The 12,271-nt window shown below is 45.7% G+C and overlaps 1 protein-coding gene across 6 annotated transcripts in view; it reads left to right on the top strand.

Annotated features, from left to right (window-relative positions):
- LOC127812936 (protein KAKU4) overlaps positions 1-12,271 on the top strand; it is a 45,380-nt gene that overhangs the window by 26,361 nt on the left and 6,748 nt on the right. The gene's annotated exons all lie outside the window — the stretch shown is intronic.

Genomic DNA, 12,271 nt, shown 5'->3' with positions numbered 1-12,271 from the left:
CTTAAATTCAATTAATTGTATAAGGGTTCTATCATTATAGTATCAGAGCGACAATCCATAGGGGTGACCGTCTCTGAGAGAGTGGGGGAATTAGAGGGAAGAATGGAGAATTATCAACAGCAGATTGAAGGGAAGATGGAGGGTTTACAGATGGGATTGGAATTAATGAAAAAAGAGTTCTAGAGGGTGCAGAACATTGAGAAAAACATGAGACGATGATGGAACAATTTGGCTTGCTGATGGAGAGATGGGAGGACAAGGAGAAAGGGAGGAAGGGGAAATAGTCTGGTGAGAACTTATTGGTGGGTTCATCCCTCATTGGGTCCCTCATTGGGGAGGCCATGCTTGAACTGGGAAATCAGCACAAGGAAGCTGGCGGTGGGTACGATATCTATGGGAGCTCAGACGGTAGGGGCCGACGCGGATGGTTGGGTGTTTTGGGCTGAGCGGTACTTCTCCGCGAATCAGTTGTCGGATGTGGAGAAGTTAGACTCCGCTGCTCTCTGCTTTGAAGGAGCTGCTCTTGCTTGGTTCCAATGGGAGTAGCGAAGGCAACGAGTGAGGAGTTGGGAGGAGCTTAAGGCGATGATGAGGAATAGATGTAGGCCCACATAGGAAGGCACGATGGAGGAGCGGTTCTTGGTACTATGGAAATGGGGGTCCGTCAAGGACTGCCGCCTTTGCTTTGAGACAATGGCTTCACCTCTCGAGGACATGCTAGAGGCGCTGCTGGAGGGAGACTTTATAAATGGGTTGAGACTCGACATAAGGGCGGAGATGAGGGTGTTGAGACCAATTGGGATGGAGTAGATGATGGACCTAGCCCAATGAATTGAGGAGAGGAATCTGGTGGTTCGAGGGAGCCATTCCAGTCTCGGCCCCTACAACCCCAGTCGTCAACCACCAGCGAGTAGTGGTCTTGCCTCCCCTAGTGGTGTCACCCTGATTGGTGACCACCAGCCCCAACTCCCCTTACCGGCCCTTGAATGTCTGTAAATGGAGTAGTCCCCTGTTTAAACGACTAAGTGAGAGTGAACTACAAGCTAAGCGAGCTAAGGGGCTGTGTTTTCATTGTGATGAGAAATTTACGATTGGGCACAAATGCAAGAACAAGGAGCTGTAGGTGATGGTAATTCATGAGGAAAGGGAAGAGGAAGAGGAAGTTATGGAAGGAGTTGAAACGACGGAGAATTCAGGGGAGGAAGGTGATTCGGTCAAAATGGGGGAAGTAGTGGAGCTGTCTATAAACTTGGTAGTTGGATTAACCCCTCCACAAACCATAAAGATCAAGGGGGAAATAAAGGGCCAGGAGGTGGTGGTTCTAATTGACATCGGGGCTTCCCATAACTTTATAGCGTTTGAATTGGTGTAGAAATTGGGACTGGTCCGAACACAAACAAAAGGCTATGGCTGTTAAGCGGAGAACCTTCCGAGCCTGAATTTAAATTTTTCTACTCGTTTCTATCGTTGTTAGTTACTATTTGTTGTTGTAATCCATTAGGCAGGGGTAGCTTACTTTCTGTTATGACTTTTAGAAGGAAAAACGGTTCGGCCATGTGCAGTGGGGGCAGGGAATCTCAAGTTTGTTAGGAGAGTAGACCCCACATGGCAGGGAATCTTTCCCTAGGCGTTAGCATATATCCGCCTCCCCTCAGCAAGAGGAAGGCAGGAATGAAAATCAGAATTCTTGTTGTTCCTTTCTCTAGATTCTTTCTCTCCTTCTTCCTACTCTCTCTGTTCTTATTTCTACTCTCTATCTCGCTCGCTTTTCTCGCTGGTTAGCGTTTCTTAGCTCACCTACTCGCGTGAGAATTGGGAGAAGGTGTATTGTCGGGTCAGGTCGTGACAATCTTGGTATCAGAGCATCGGTTCTTGGCCAAGGCTGCAACTTAAGAAAATGGCGGAAGGAACTCGCATGAAAAATTTCGAGACGCAGTTGTAGCAGGTTAGCTCAACTGTGTCGGAATTTCAAGGAAGGATCGACTAACTGGAGATACGAGGAGAAAGGAACCATGAAGCGATAGTAGCAATGGATCGCAAGCTGGAAGGGTCGTTGGTAGGACTAGAGTAGAGGCTGGAAGGATCTATGACGAGGCTACGGGAGGACATGTAGCAGTTTATGCTCATGTTTACATGCTAGAATATGGTAAGGATAGCTCCTGACTTTCCTCCACGCGAGAGGGACGACCCCATTTTATCGAGAAATAGAATGCACAGGAGGGAAGGTACGTCCGAGATTGAAGTAGAGCATGACGAAGAGTTAGAAGGGGTGGTGGTCAGAGAGAGGATTGAGCAGCCTCACGGCCATCCTCTGGGATTCACCATGCCTAGAATGGAGATACTGGTGTTCGAAGGAGCTAATCCTTGATGGTGGTTGAGGAAGTGTGAGAGATTGTTCAGCTGGCATAACATACCCAGAGGACAGAGGGTGTTGCTAGCCGCCGCCTACTTTAATGAAGCGGTGGATGCTTGGTTTCAAGGATGTCTAAGTTTGAGGGAAGATTATACGTGGGAGGAGTTCTCTAAAAAGCTTTGTGAGCGATTCGGAGAAAGGAGCATGGCGGACACGATAGAAGAATTCAATAAGCTTAAATAAACAGGGAGTGTAGAGGCTTATTTGCAGAAGTTTGAGGAGTTGAGATCGTTTATGATAGGCCACAACCCACATTTATCTAAGTCTTATTTCATGTCAAGCTTCCTGAGTGGCTTGAACAAGGAACTACGGCCATGGTCAAAATGATGAAGCCGAGGATGGTGGAGCAAGCCGCGGAAAGCGCCCGATTGCAGGAGATGTCGGTGGAGGCACTAATGAGGAAGCAGAGACAGCAGCAACGGGGAGTGAATATCGGAGCTAACCCTGTTGGAGGAAGAAGTTACCCTCGCGATGCAGCAAGGGGTAACCAGGCGGTCAAAGGTGTAGGCGGGTCGAGCTCGGTTCCTTTTGGGGAACAATTAAGAGAGCAAAGGAGGTTGGCTGGCCTTTGCTTTCGATGCGGTGACAAGTACCACCCAGGACAGCCCTGCAAGAGGCAAATTCTTTTGTTGAAGGGGGACGAGGAGGAGAACCAAGAAGAGGAGATAGAAGAAGACAGCAAGGAGGATGTAACAGAGGACAATGGGGAGATTTCCATTCACGCCCTGAAAGGAGTGACTAATAACAAGATCATTAAGGTGGGAGGACGCTGTAAAGGTAACGATCTCATGATTTTAATAGATAGCAGAAGTACCCATAGCTTCTTGGATGAGAACACCGCAGGGAGGCTGAAGTGCCAACTCACAGGGACTTCCCCTTTGAGTGTAACGGTAGCTAACAGCCAAAGGGTGTTGAGTAAATCAGCTTGTAACGGGTTTTGTTGGGAAATGCAAGCAGAAAAATTCGAAGCAGATTTGAGGCTGTTACAACTAGGGGGCTGTGAGGTGGTCCTAGAGGTAAATTGGACGAAAGGGGTGCCCCATCAGTTTTGATTTTAATAGGATGGAAGTGTTCTTTGAGAAAGAGGGAAGGAAAATGACATTATCCGAAGGAAAAGAGGTGGGGATGTGCAAGATAATGTCGAGAAGGAGATTGCAGAGGGTGATCAAAGGAAAATGGGGCATTGGCCACAACTCTTTTCGATCATAGCAGCCGAGGAGGTCTAGGCAGGTCCAACACTGCAAGGAGAGACGTGCCTAACGGTGAGTGCATTCCAGGGAGGGCCCGATTAGGTACGTTACTTAGACCTCCTTAATAGATTGCTGGCTGAGTATGAGGATCACTTCCTTGAACCCCAATCACTCCCTCCTACCCGAGTTCATGACCATACCATCAACCTAAAACCACACACTGAGCCTATCAACATTAAAGCCTACCATTACCCCCCACTCTAGAAAAATGAAATTGAAAAACTGGTGAAGGAAATGCTCAAACAGGCCATTATCAGACCAAGCCAAAGTCCCTTTGCTTCTCCCGTCCTTTTGGTTAAAAAGAAAGATGGAACATGGTGGTTTTGTGTGGACTACCGCCAACTAAATGCTATAACCATCAAAGATAAATTCCCTATTCCTTTGATAGAAGACCTTCTGGACAAGCTACACGATGCTCGATTCTTTTCTAAGCTAGACTTGCGCTCGGGCTACCACCAAATCCGGATGAGGCCCGAGGACATTCACAAGACAGCCTTTAAAACTTATCATGGGCATTTTGAATTCTTGATGATGCCCTTTGGACTCACCAACGCCCTAGTCACTTTTCAATCCCTTATGAACACCATTTTTGAACCCCATCTGGGACATATTATATCCCAAGGAGAAGTGAGCACCGACCCCCGAAAGGTGGAGGCCATGGTATCTTGGCCAAGGCCAAATTCAGTAAGGGCTTTGAGAGGATTTTTGGGATTAACCGGGTATTATCGTCGGTTTGTAAAGAACTATGGGATAATTAGCAAGCCTCTAACGAAACTGTTGAAGAAGGGAGGTTTCAGCTGGGGACCCAAGGCAGAGGAGGCTTTTGAGGAACTGAAAATGGCCGTGAGTAGGGTGCCAGCCCTTGGTTTGTCAGATTTCAGCAAGGCTTTCATTCTGGAGACCGATGCTAGTGGAACTGGAATTGGTGCAGTTTTGGTACAAGATGGAAGACCTCTAGCATTCCTAAGTCAAGTGCTAGGTCCTAAACACTTGGGACTCAGCATTTATGAAAAGGAGTTCCTAGCAGTTTTAATGGTTGTTGAGAAATGGAGGCACTACTTAGAGGGAGGAAGATTTATAATCAAGACTGACAATGAGAGTTTGAAGTTTTTGTTACAACAAAGGCTTCACACACAGCTGCAAAAGAAAGGGATGGCCAAGCTCATGGGGTTGGACTATCTTATTCAGTACCGAAAGGGGAAAGAAAACATTGCTGCCGACGCACTCTCAAGGTGCCATGAAGAAGGTAGCTCGGCAGCCATGACCGAAGTGATTCCCCAGTGGTACCACGAGGTGATTGACAGTTATGATGGGGACGAGAAGCTTAAGCCCTTGCTAGAGGGGCTAGCGTTGGGGGCAGACGTGGGAAAGGGATATACCTTAAATAGGGGAATGCTGAGATATCAAGGAAGGGTGGTAATCGGGTTAAAAACAAACCTAAAGGAGAAGATATTTCAGGTCTTACATGAATCACCCATGGGGGGTCATTCAGGAGAACAAAACACATATTTAAGGGTGAGGAGAGTCTTTTATTAGCTGAGAATGAAGTCAGAGATTAAGGGGATGGTGCAAGCCTGTGACACTTGTAAAAGATGTAAATTAGAGACAGTAGCCTACCCAGGGCTACTACAACCCTTGCCTATCCCCGATCTGGCTTGGTCAAGCGTATCAATGGACTTTGTAGAGGGACTGCCAAGATTTGAAGGTAAAGATAGCATCCTAGTAGTGGTGGATAGGTTGACCAAGTTCGCGCACTTCCTTGGATTAACCCACCCATACACAGCTCAAGAAGTGGTGAGAGCTTTTTGGATAGGGTGGTTAAATTGCATGGGACTCCCAAGACCATAATCTCCGATCGGGACCGGATTTTCACCAGCATAATGTGGCAGGAACTGATGCGGTCAATAGGAACGAAGCTGAGCATGTCTACTACCCATCACCCTCAAACGGACGGCCAAACTGAGAGGGTGAACCAAAGTCTTGAGACCTATCTGAGGTGCATCTGCCTAATGCAACCTAAGGAATGGCACAAGTGGCTAGCTTTGGCTCAATGGTGGTACAATACTTCCCACCATTCCTCCATCAAGATGACCCCATTTGAAGCCTTGTTTGGGTACCAACCGTCGATTCTACCTACAGCAGAAGGCGAATCCAGGGTAGCCTCGGTGGATGACTACTTGCGTAGGAGAAGAGAGGTGACACAACAGCTGAAGTAGGAACTGGCTTCAGCTCAAAACTGCATGAAGCAGTTCGCGGACAGAAAAAGGAGCGAACGAGAGTTTGAAGTGGGAAACGAAGTATACCTGAGGCTAACGTATCCTCACCTCAAGTCCATCACTCAGTGACCAAGTTTAGTCCTAAGTACTATGGGTCGTTTCCTATAGAGGTCAGGGTGGGGAAGGTAGCATACCGACTTCGGCTATCTGCTGGGTCGCTCATCCACCCGGTATTTCATGTATCTCTTCTTAAGAAGGCAGTAGAGGAGCAGCCTGTCAGTGCGGTCCTACCTACAATTCTCGTGGAGGCTGGGCAAGCAGTGGAACCCGAGGTTATTCTGGAGCGAAGAGTGATCTACAAACATGGCGCTCCACTCATGTAGGTGTTGGTTAGGTGGCAAGGAAGACCCCCGGAAGACAACACTTGGAAATACCTATCGAATCTCCTCAAGCAATTCCCAAGAGGAGCTAATCTCCTTAGCATTTCTTGAGGACAAGAAAATTGTTAAGGCTGGGGGAAATGTCAAGAGGAGAACCTTTCGAGCCTGTATTTAAATTTTTCTGCTCATTTCTATCGCTATTAGTTACTATTTGTTACTGTAATCCATTAGGCAGGGTAGCTTACTTTCTGTTATGACTTCTAGAAGGAAAAACGATTCGGCCATGTGTAGTGGAGGCAGGGAATCTCAAGTTTGTTAGGAGAGTAGACCCCACATGGCAGGGAATCTTTCCCCAGGCGTTAGCATATATCTGCCTCCCCTCAGCAAGAGGAAGGCAGGAATGAAAATTAGAATTCTTATTGTTCCCTTCTCTAGATTCTCTCTCTCCTTCCTACTCTCTCTGTTCTTATTTCTACTCTCTCTCTCGCTCGCTTTTCTCGCTGGTTAGCGCTTCTTAGCTCACCTACTCGTGTGGGAATTGGGAGGAGGTGTATTGTCGGGTCAGGCCGTGACAATGGCGTCGTCATGGGGTCGAGCATGGCTATTTAGGGAGCTAGAGTGTGTAAAGGGGTAACCTTAACATTGCAAAATGTGGAAGTAGTGGAGGATTTCCTGTCGTTGGTGCTAGGAAGCTCAGACGTAATCCTTGGAATGAAGTGGTTGGCCACACTCAGGGAAACACAAGTGGATTGGGGCTCATTAGTTATGAAGTTTAGAGCAGGGGGAGCTACCATAACACTGCATGGGGATCCCAGCCTTAGTAAAACCTTGGTAATGTTGAAGTCGATGATGAGGGCGTTTAGAGAGAATGGAGAAGGGGTGTTGTTGGAGTTTTAACTACCCAAGAAAAGGATGCGGGAGGGGCAGTCCCTGGTGGCTTGCAGGAGCAACTAGTAGAGTTCAAGCATGTGTTTGAGGAGTCGTGTGGGCTTCCCCCACACCGGAGGTGGGATACGTGATTATATTGCAACCGGGAGTGTTGCCGGTGAATGTACGTCCCTACTAGTACCCCCACCTTCAGAAAAATGAGATCGAGAGGCTGGTTTGAGAGATGTTGGCAATATGACTTATCAGGCCGAGTGAGAGTCTGTTTTCCAGCCCGGTGTTGCTAGTCGAGAAGAAGGATGGAGGTTGGAGATTTTGTGTTGACTATGGAGTTTTAAACAAGGTAACAATTCCTGATAAATTTTCAATTCCAATTATTGAAGAATTATTGGATGAATTGAAAGGGGCTGCTATTTTTTCCAAGTTGGATCTGAAATCAGGGTATCATTAGATTCAAATAGCACCTAATGACATTCTGTTTGGGTTAACAAATGCCCCCGCCACGTTCCTATCTTTGATGAACAAGGTCTTTAAGGAGTATTTGAGGAACTTCGTTTTGGTGTTTTTTGATGACATTTTGGTTTACAGTAAGGATATGACCGAACACAAGGAACATTTGAGGTGTATGTTGGGGCTCCTAGTAGTCCATCGATTGTATGCTAATGCGAAGAAATGCCAGTTTGGGCAACGAGAGATTGAGTATTTGGGGCACGTCATTTCTCAAGAAGGGGTGGCTGCGTATAGCTCTAAAGTTAAGGCGGTGATAGAGTGACCCAGATCCAAATCTTTGCGTGAACTTCGAGGATTTTTGGGCCTTACGAGGTATTATCGAAGATTTGTGAAGGATTACAAAAAGTTGGCATGGCGATTGATAGATCGCTTTCGGAAGGGTAATTTCTTTTGGGATGAATTAGTGGAGCAGGCTATTCAATGCCTTAAAAAGGCAATAACCAATCTACTCATGTTGGCTTTGCCGGATTTTTTGAGGGAATTCATTGTTGAGACCGATGCATCTGGGCATGGATTAGGGGTAGTATCGATGCAGGAACAATGACTAATTGCCTTTTTCGGCCACTCCCTAAATCCCACTAGTCGAGTTAGGTCAGTGTGTGATAGGGAATTGATGGCTATAATATTTGCAATGAGGAAGTGGCGACATTACCTACTTGGGCATAAGTTTATTATTAGAACAAATGAGCGAAGCCTTAAATTTCTTATAGAGCAGCAGGTGGTTAGCCCAGAGTGTCAAAAATGGGTCATTTAGCTGATGGGGTACGATTTTGAAATTCAATATTGTCCCGGATTGGAGAACGGAGCAGTTGATGCTCTCTCACGCCTCCATTCTCCTGCCACGTTAATGGCCCTCTCCATTCCCTAAATATTGCAGCTAGACTAACTAAAAGAGGAGGTGGAAGGAGATGCGACACTCTAACAGATTGTTGGAGAAGTACAGATAGATCCTTCTAGCAAACCCAACTTTGCGCTGGTGGATGGCCATTTGCTATTCGAGCGTAGGCTGTATCTTCCTACAGGGTTGGTTTTAATTCCGCTAATGTTGAAGGAAGGGCATGATGGACTGATTGGGGGTCATTCCGGGTTTCTCAAGACTTATAAGAGGATAACTGCCAATGTGTATTGGGTGGAGATGAAGCCCACATTCAATAATATTGTTGAGTTGTATGGTTATGTTTATATAGTACACCTAGGGTTAATCTTATGTTAGAGTCCGTGGTCCATGGCTTGTTTAGTATTTTGTATATATGTAGGTGTATAGTCTATGAGTTTTAATTAATTGAATATACATACCTACAACTAGGGTTCTCTTTCTCTCTAAGTTTCACATGGTATGAGAGCCAAAATACATAGCCTAGCTGTCACCGCTGCCACTGCCCACATCATCGACGACCATCGTCAGTCGCGTTGTCGCAGCCTATCGTGTCACCGCTATTGCCGCCCACCACATTCCTGTCGCTTGCGCTGCAGCGGTTCTCCACCGTTTGGCCACCGATCATGCGCATAACAACCGCTGTTGCGTTCGTCGGCCTCCAATTTGTCGACCACCGGAGGCCCGTTGCCGTTGCCGCTGCCACGCGCCATCTTTCTCGCACTGTTTAGGGAGACGTTTTTGTTCCAATCTCTCTCTTCGATGCTCCAATCACAACGTCGTCTTCATCGTTGGACTCGCCTCCTTCAATCCATCCCAATCCTGGTAGTTTCGTTGCCATCCGCCACTATTGGTCGCCGGCCTCTGCCATCTGTCGTTACTCCAGTGCGCCTCCACCGCTTTATTCTCTGTGTTGTTTCTAGATCATCCAACCTTTCTTTTTGGCTTATTGAACCCTTTTTGTCTTAGATTTGTTGATCTTGTAGGGCTCCCTTTCATCCAACATGACAGGTAAAATCTGGCTCCTTCTCTAGTATTCTGTCTTTCTCTCCAACCATTGTTGTTGAGAAGTTAATGGGCAGTTCCAATTATATCTTTTGGTCCAAAACAGTTGAACTATGGTGTATGGGTCAAGGTTTACAGGATCATCTGAGTACTAAGGCTAAGAATGTGACCACAGACAAAATTGAATGGTAGAGAGTTGATGCTCTGTTGTGCAGTCTCCTGTGGCAGTCAATTGATCATTCTCTTCATCCGGTCTATAGTAACTATATCACGTGCTGTGAATTGTGGGCTTAGGCCAAGACACTATATACAAATGACATTCAATGCTTGTATTCAGTGGTGTCCAATCTTCTTAGTTTATGACAGTAGGGTCTGACTCTTCCTGATTTTCTTGGTCGGATGACCTCTATTAAAGCTAAATTTAACTCCCTGTTATCTGCTGGTAAGACTGTTGCAGAGGATCTAGCTCAGCACGATAAGTTCTTCATGGCGTGTCTTGTTGCCATTGGTCCTAAGCTTGCTTTTGTTCGTGATCAGATTCTTGCTAGTCCTACTCTACCTACTATAGATGAAGTGTATTCTCCTCTTCTTCGAGTTTCATCTGTTCCTACAGTGCCTACCTCTTCCATAGGTGATCATTCAGTTATGGCTTCATAGGTTCAGAGTAGTGGAAAATAAGGAGGAGATCATGGTAATCAAGGCAAATGCCCCAAGTGTAACTACTGTCACAAGTGGGGGTATACTAAGGAATAGTGTTATAAGTACATGGTCACCTTCCTCGTTTTAATGTTGCTCATGTTGATGGTTCTCGATCTAAGTCATTTGATGGTCATCCATTGCAATCTGTCTTTCTCACTGGGGCTGACTATGATGAGTATCTCAAGTATAAGACGTCTCAACAATCCTCATCCACAGTTGCTTCTATCGCCCACTCTGGTGATTCCACTGCCTATCTCACTCAGTCATCCTCTTTAGAACTGTGGGTCCTGGACTAAGGTGCTTCTAGCCATATCTCTGGTAATCCCTATTTGTTATCCCATTTTACTAATTCTATTTCTTTACCTTCTGTAACATTAGCCAGTGGGTCTAAAGCGGTTGCTAAAGTTGTTGGCACTGCCAAACCCTTACTTTCTCTACCTTTAGATTCTGTCATTTATCTTCCTTATTGTCCCTTTAATCTTATCTCTGTCAGTAAACTCACGTGTGCTTTAAATTGTTCTATCACCTTTGATGACCATTCTGTTACTATCCAGGATCGTGGTACGGGATAGATGATTGGTGTCGGATGTGAGCCGCAAGGTCTCTATCATCTCAACCTTCCTGCATCTCTTGTTGCTTGCTCGATGACTGAGTCTCTTGCCCTTCTCCACAATTGTTTGGGACATCCTAATTTGGCTAAGTTTCAGAAGATGGTCCCCAGTTTGTCTAGTTTGTCATCTTTTCATTGTGAATCTTGTCAACTTGGGAAACAATCTCACTTCTTTTCCAAAACGTGTCAATAATCGGGTTGTGTCCCTGATTGCTTTGGTTCATTTTGATGTCTGGGGTCCTAGTTGTGTCGTGTCTATTTTGGGTTTTCAATATTTTGTAACGTTCATCAACAATTATTTTTATTGTACATGGTTATATTTAATGAAAAATCGTTCTGAGTTATTCTTAATTTTTGAATTCTTTTTTGCGAAATCTAAACACAATTTCATATATTTGTTCAACTATTGCGCAATGACAATGCCCCTGAGTATTTTTTCTGTTCCCTTTACTACCTTTATGTCTTCTCAAGGGATCTTGCATCAGTCGTCTTGTGCCTATACACTACAACAGAACGGTGTTGCTGAGCGTAAAAATAAACATTTGATTAAAATTGCTCGCATTCTTCTTCTACATCTTCATGCCCTCTTCCGCTTTTGGGATGATGTTGTCCTCACTGCTTGCTATTCCATTAACATGATGCCTTTCTCGATTCTTCAACACTAGATTCCTCACTCTCTCTTGTTTCCTGATCAACCATTATCTTCTTCCTCCTCGTGTCTTTGGTTGCACCTGCTTTGTCCATAACTTGTCTCCTAGTCAGGATAAATTGTCTGTTCGGTCTATCAAGTGTATTTTTCTTGGTTACTCTTGTCTTAAGAAGGGTTATCGGTGTTATTCTCCTGACACTCGCCGCTATTTTCTTTCGGCTAATGTTATCTTCTTTGAGTCGTCTCCTTTCTACTCTTCGCCTCATTCTGAGTGTCAACCCATTTCTGAGGCAATCCCTCTTCCCTTGAGTCCTCCTGCTCCTATTCTCCCTGTTCCTTCTTCTACCCCATTGCAGGTTTATCATCAGCGTCATCAGTCTCGGTCTCATCCCGTTGGAGAAGTTGTTGTTGAGCCTTCTCCAGTGTCTCCTACTACTTTAGCGACTCCTGCTGCCTCACATCCTGCTCCAGCCTCTCCACCTGTTGTGACCCTGCCTTTTGAGGATCTGCTTTCTATTGTCCTTTGGAAAGGTACCCATTCTTCTCGCAATCCTCACCCCATTTATAATTTTCTTAGCCGTCATCGTCTCTTGTCTCCTTTTTGTGCTTTTGTGTCTTTCTTATCCTCTATTTCTGTACCTAAGAGTGTTAGTGAGGCATTTTTGGGTTTGGGGTGGCGACAATCAATGGTCGATGGGATGACTACTTTGCATTCCAATAGTACTTGGGATTTGGTTCCTTTACCTCCAGGGAAATCTCTTGTCAGATGTCGGTGGATCT

The sequence above is a fragment of the Diospyros lotus genome, chromosome 11, assembly GCF_014633365.1.
Source record: "Diospyros lotus cultivar Yz01 chromosome 11, ASM1463336v1, whole genome shotgun sequence".
Lineage (NCBI taxonomy): Eukaryota > Viridiplantae > Streptophyta > Magnoliopsida > Ericales > Ebenaceae > Diospyros > Diospyros lotus.
This window is presented reverse-complemented; position numbering and strand designations above follow the sequence as displayed.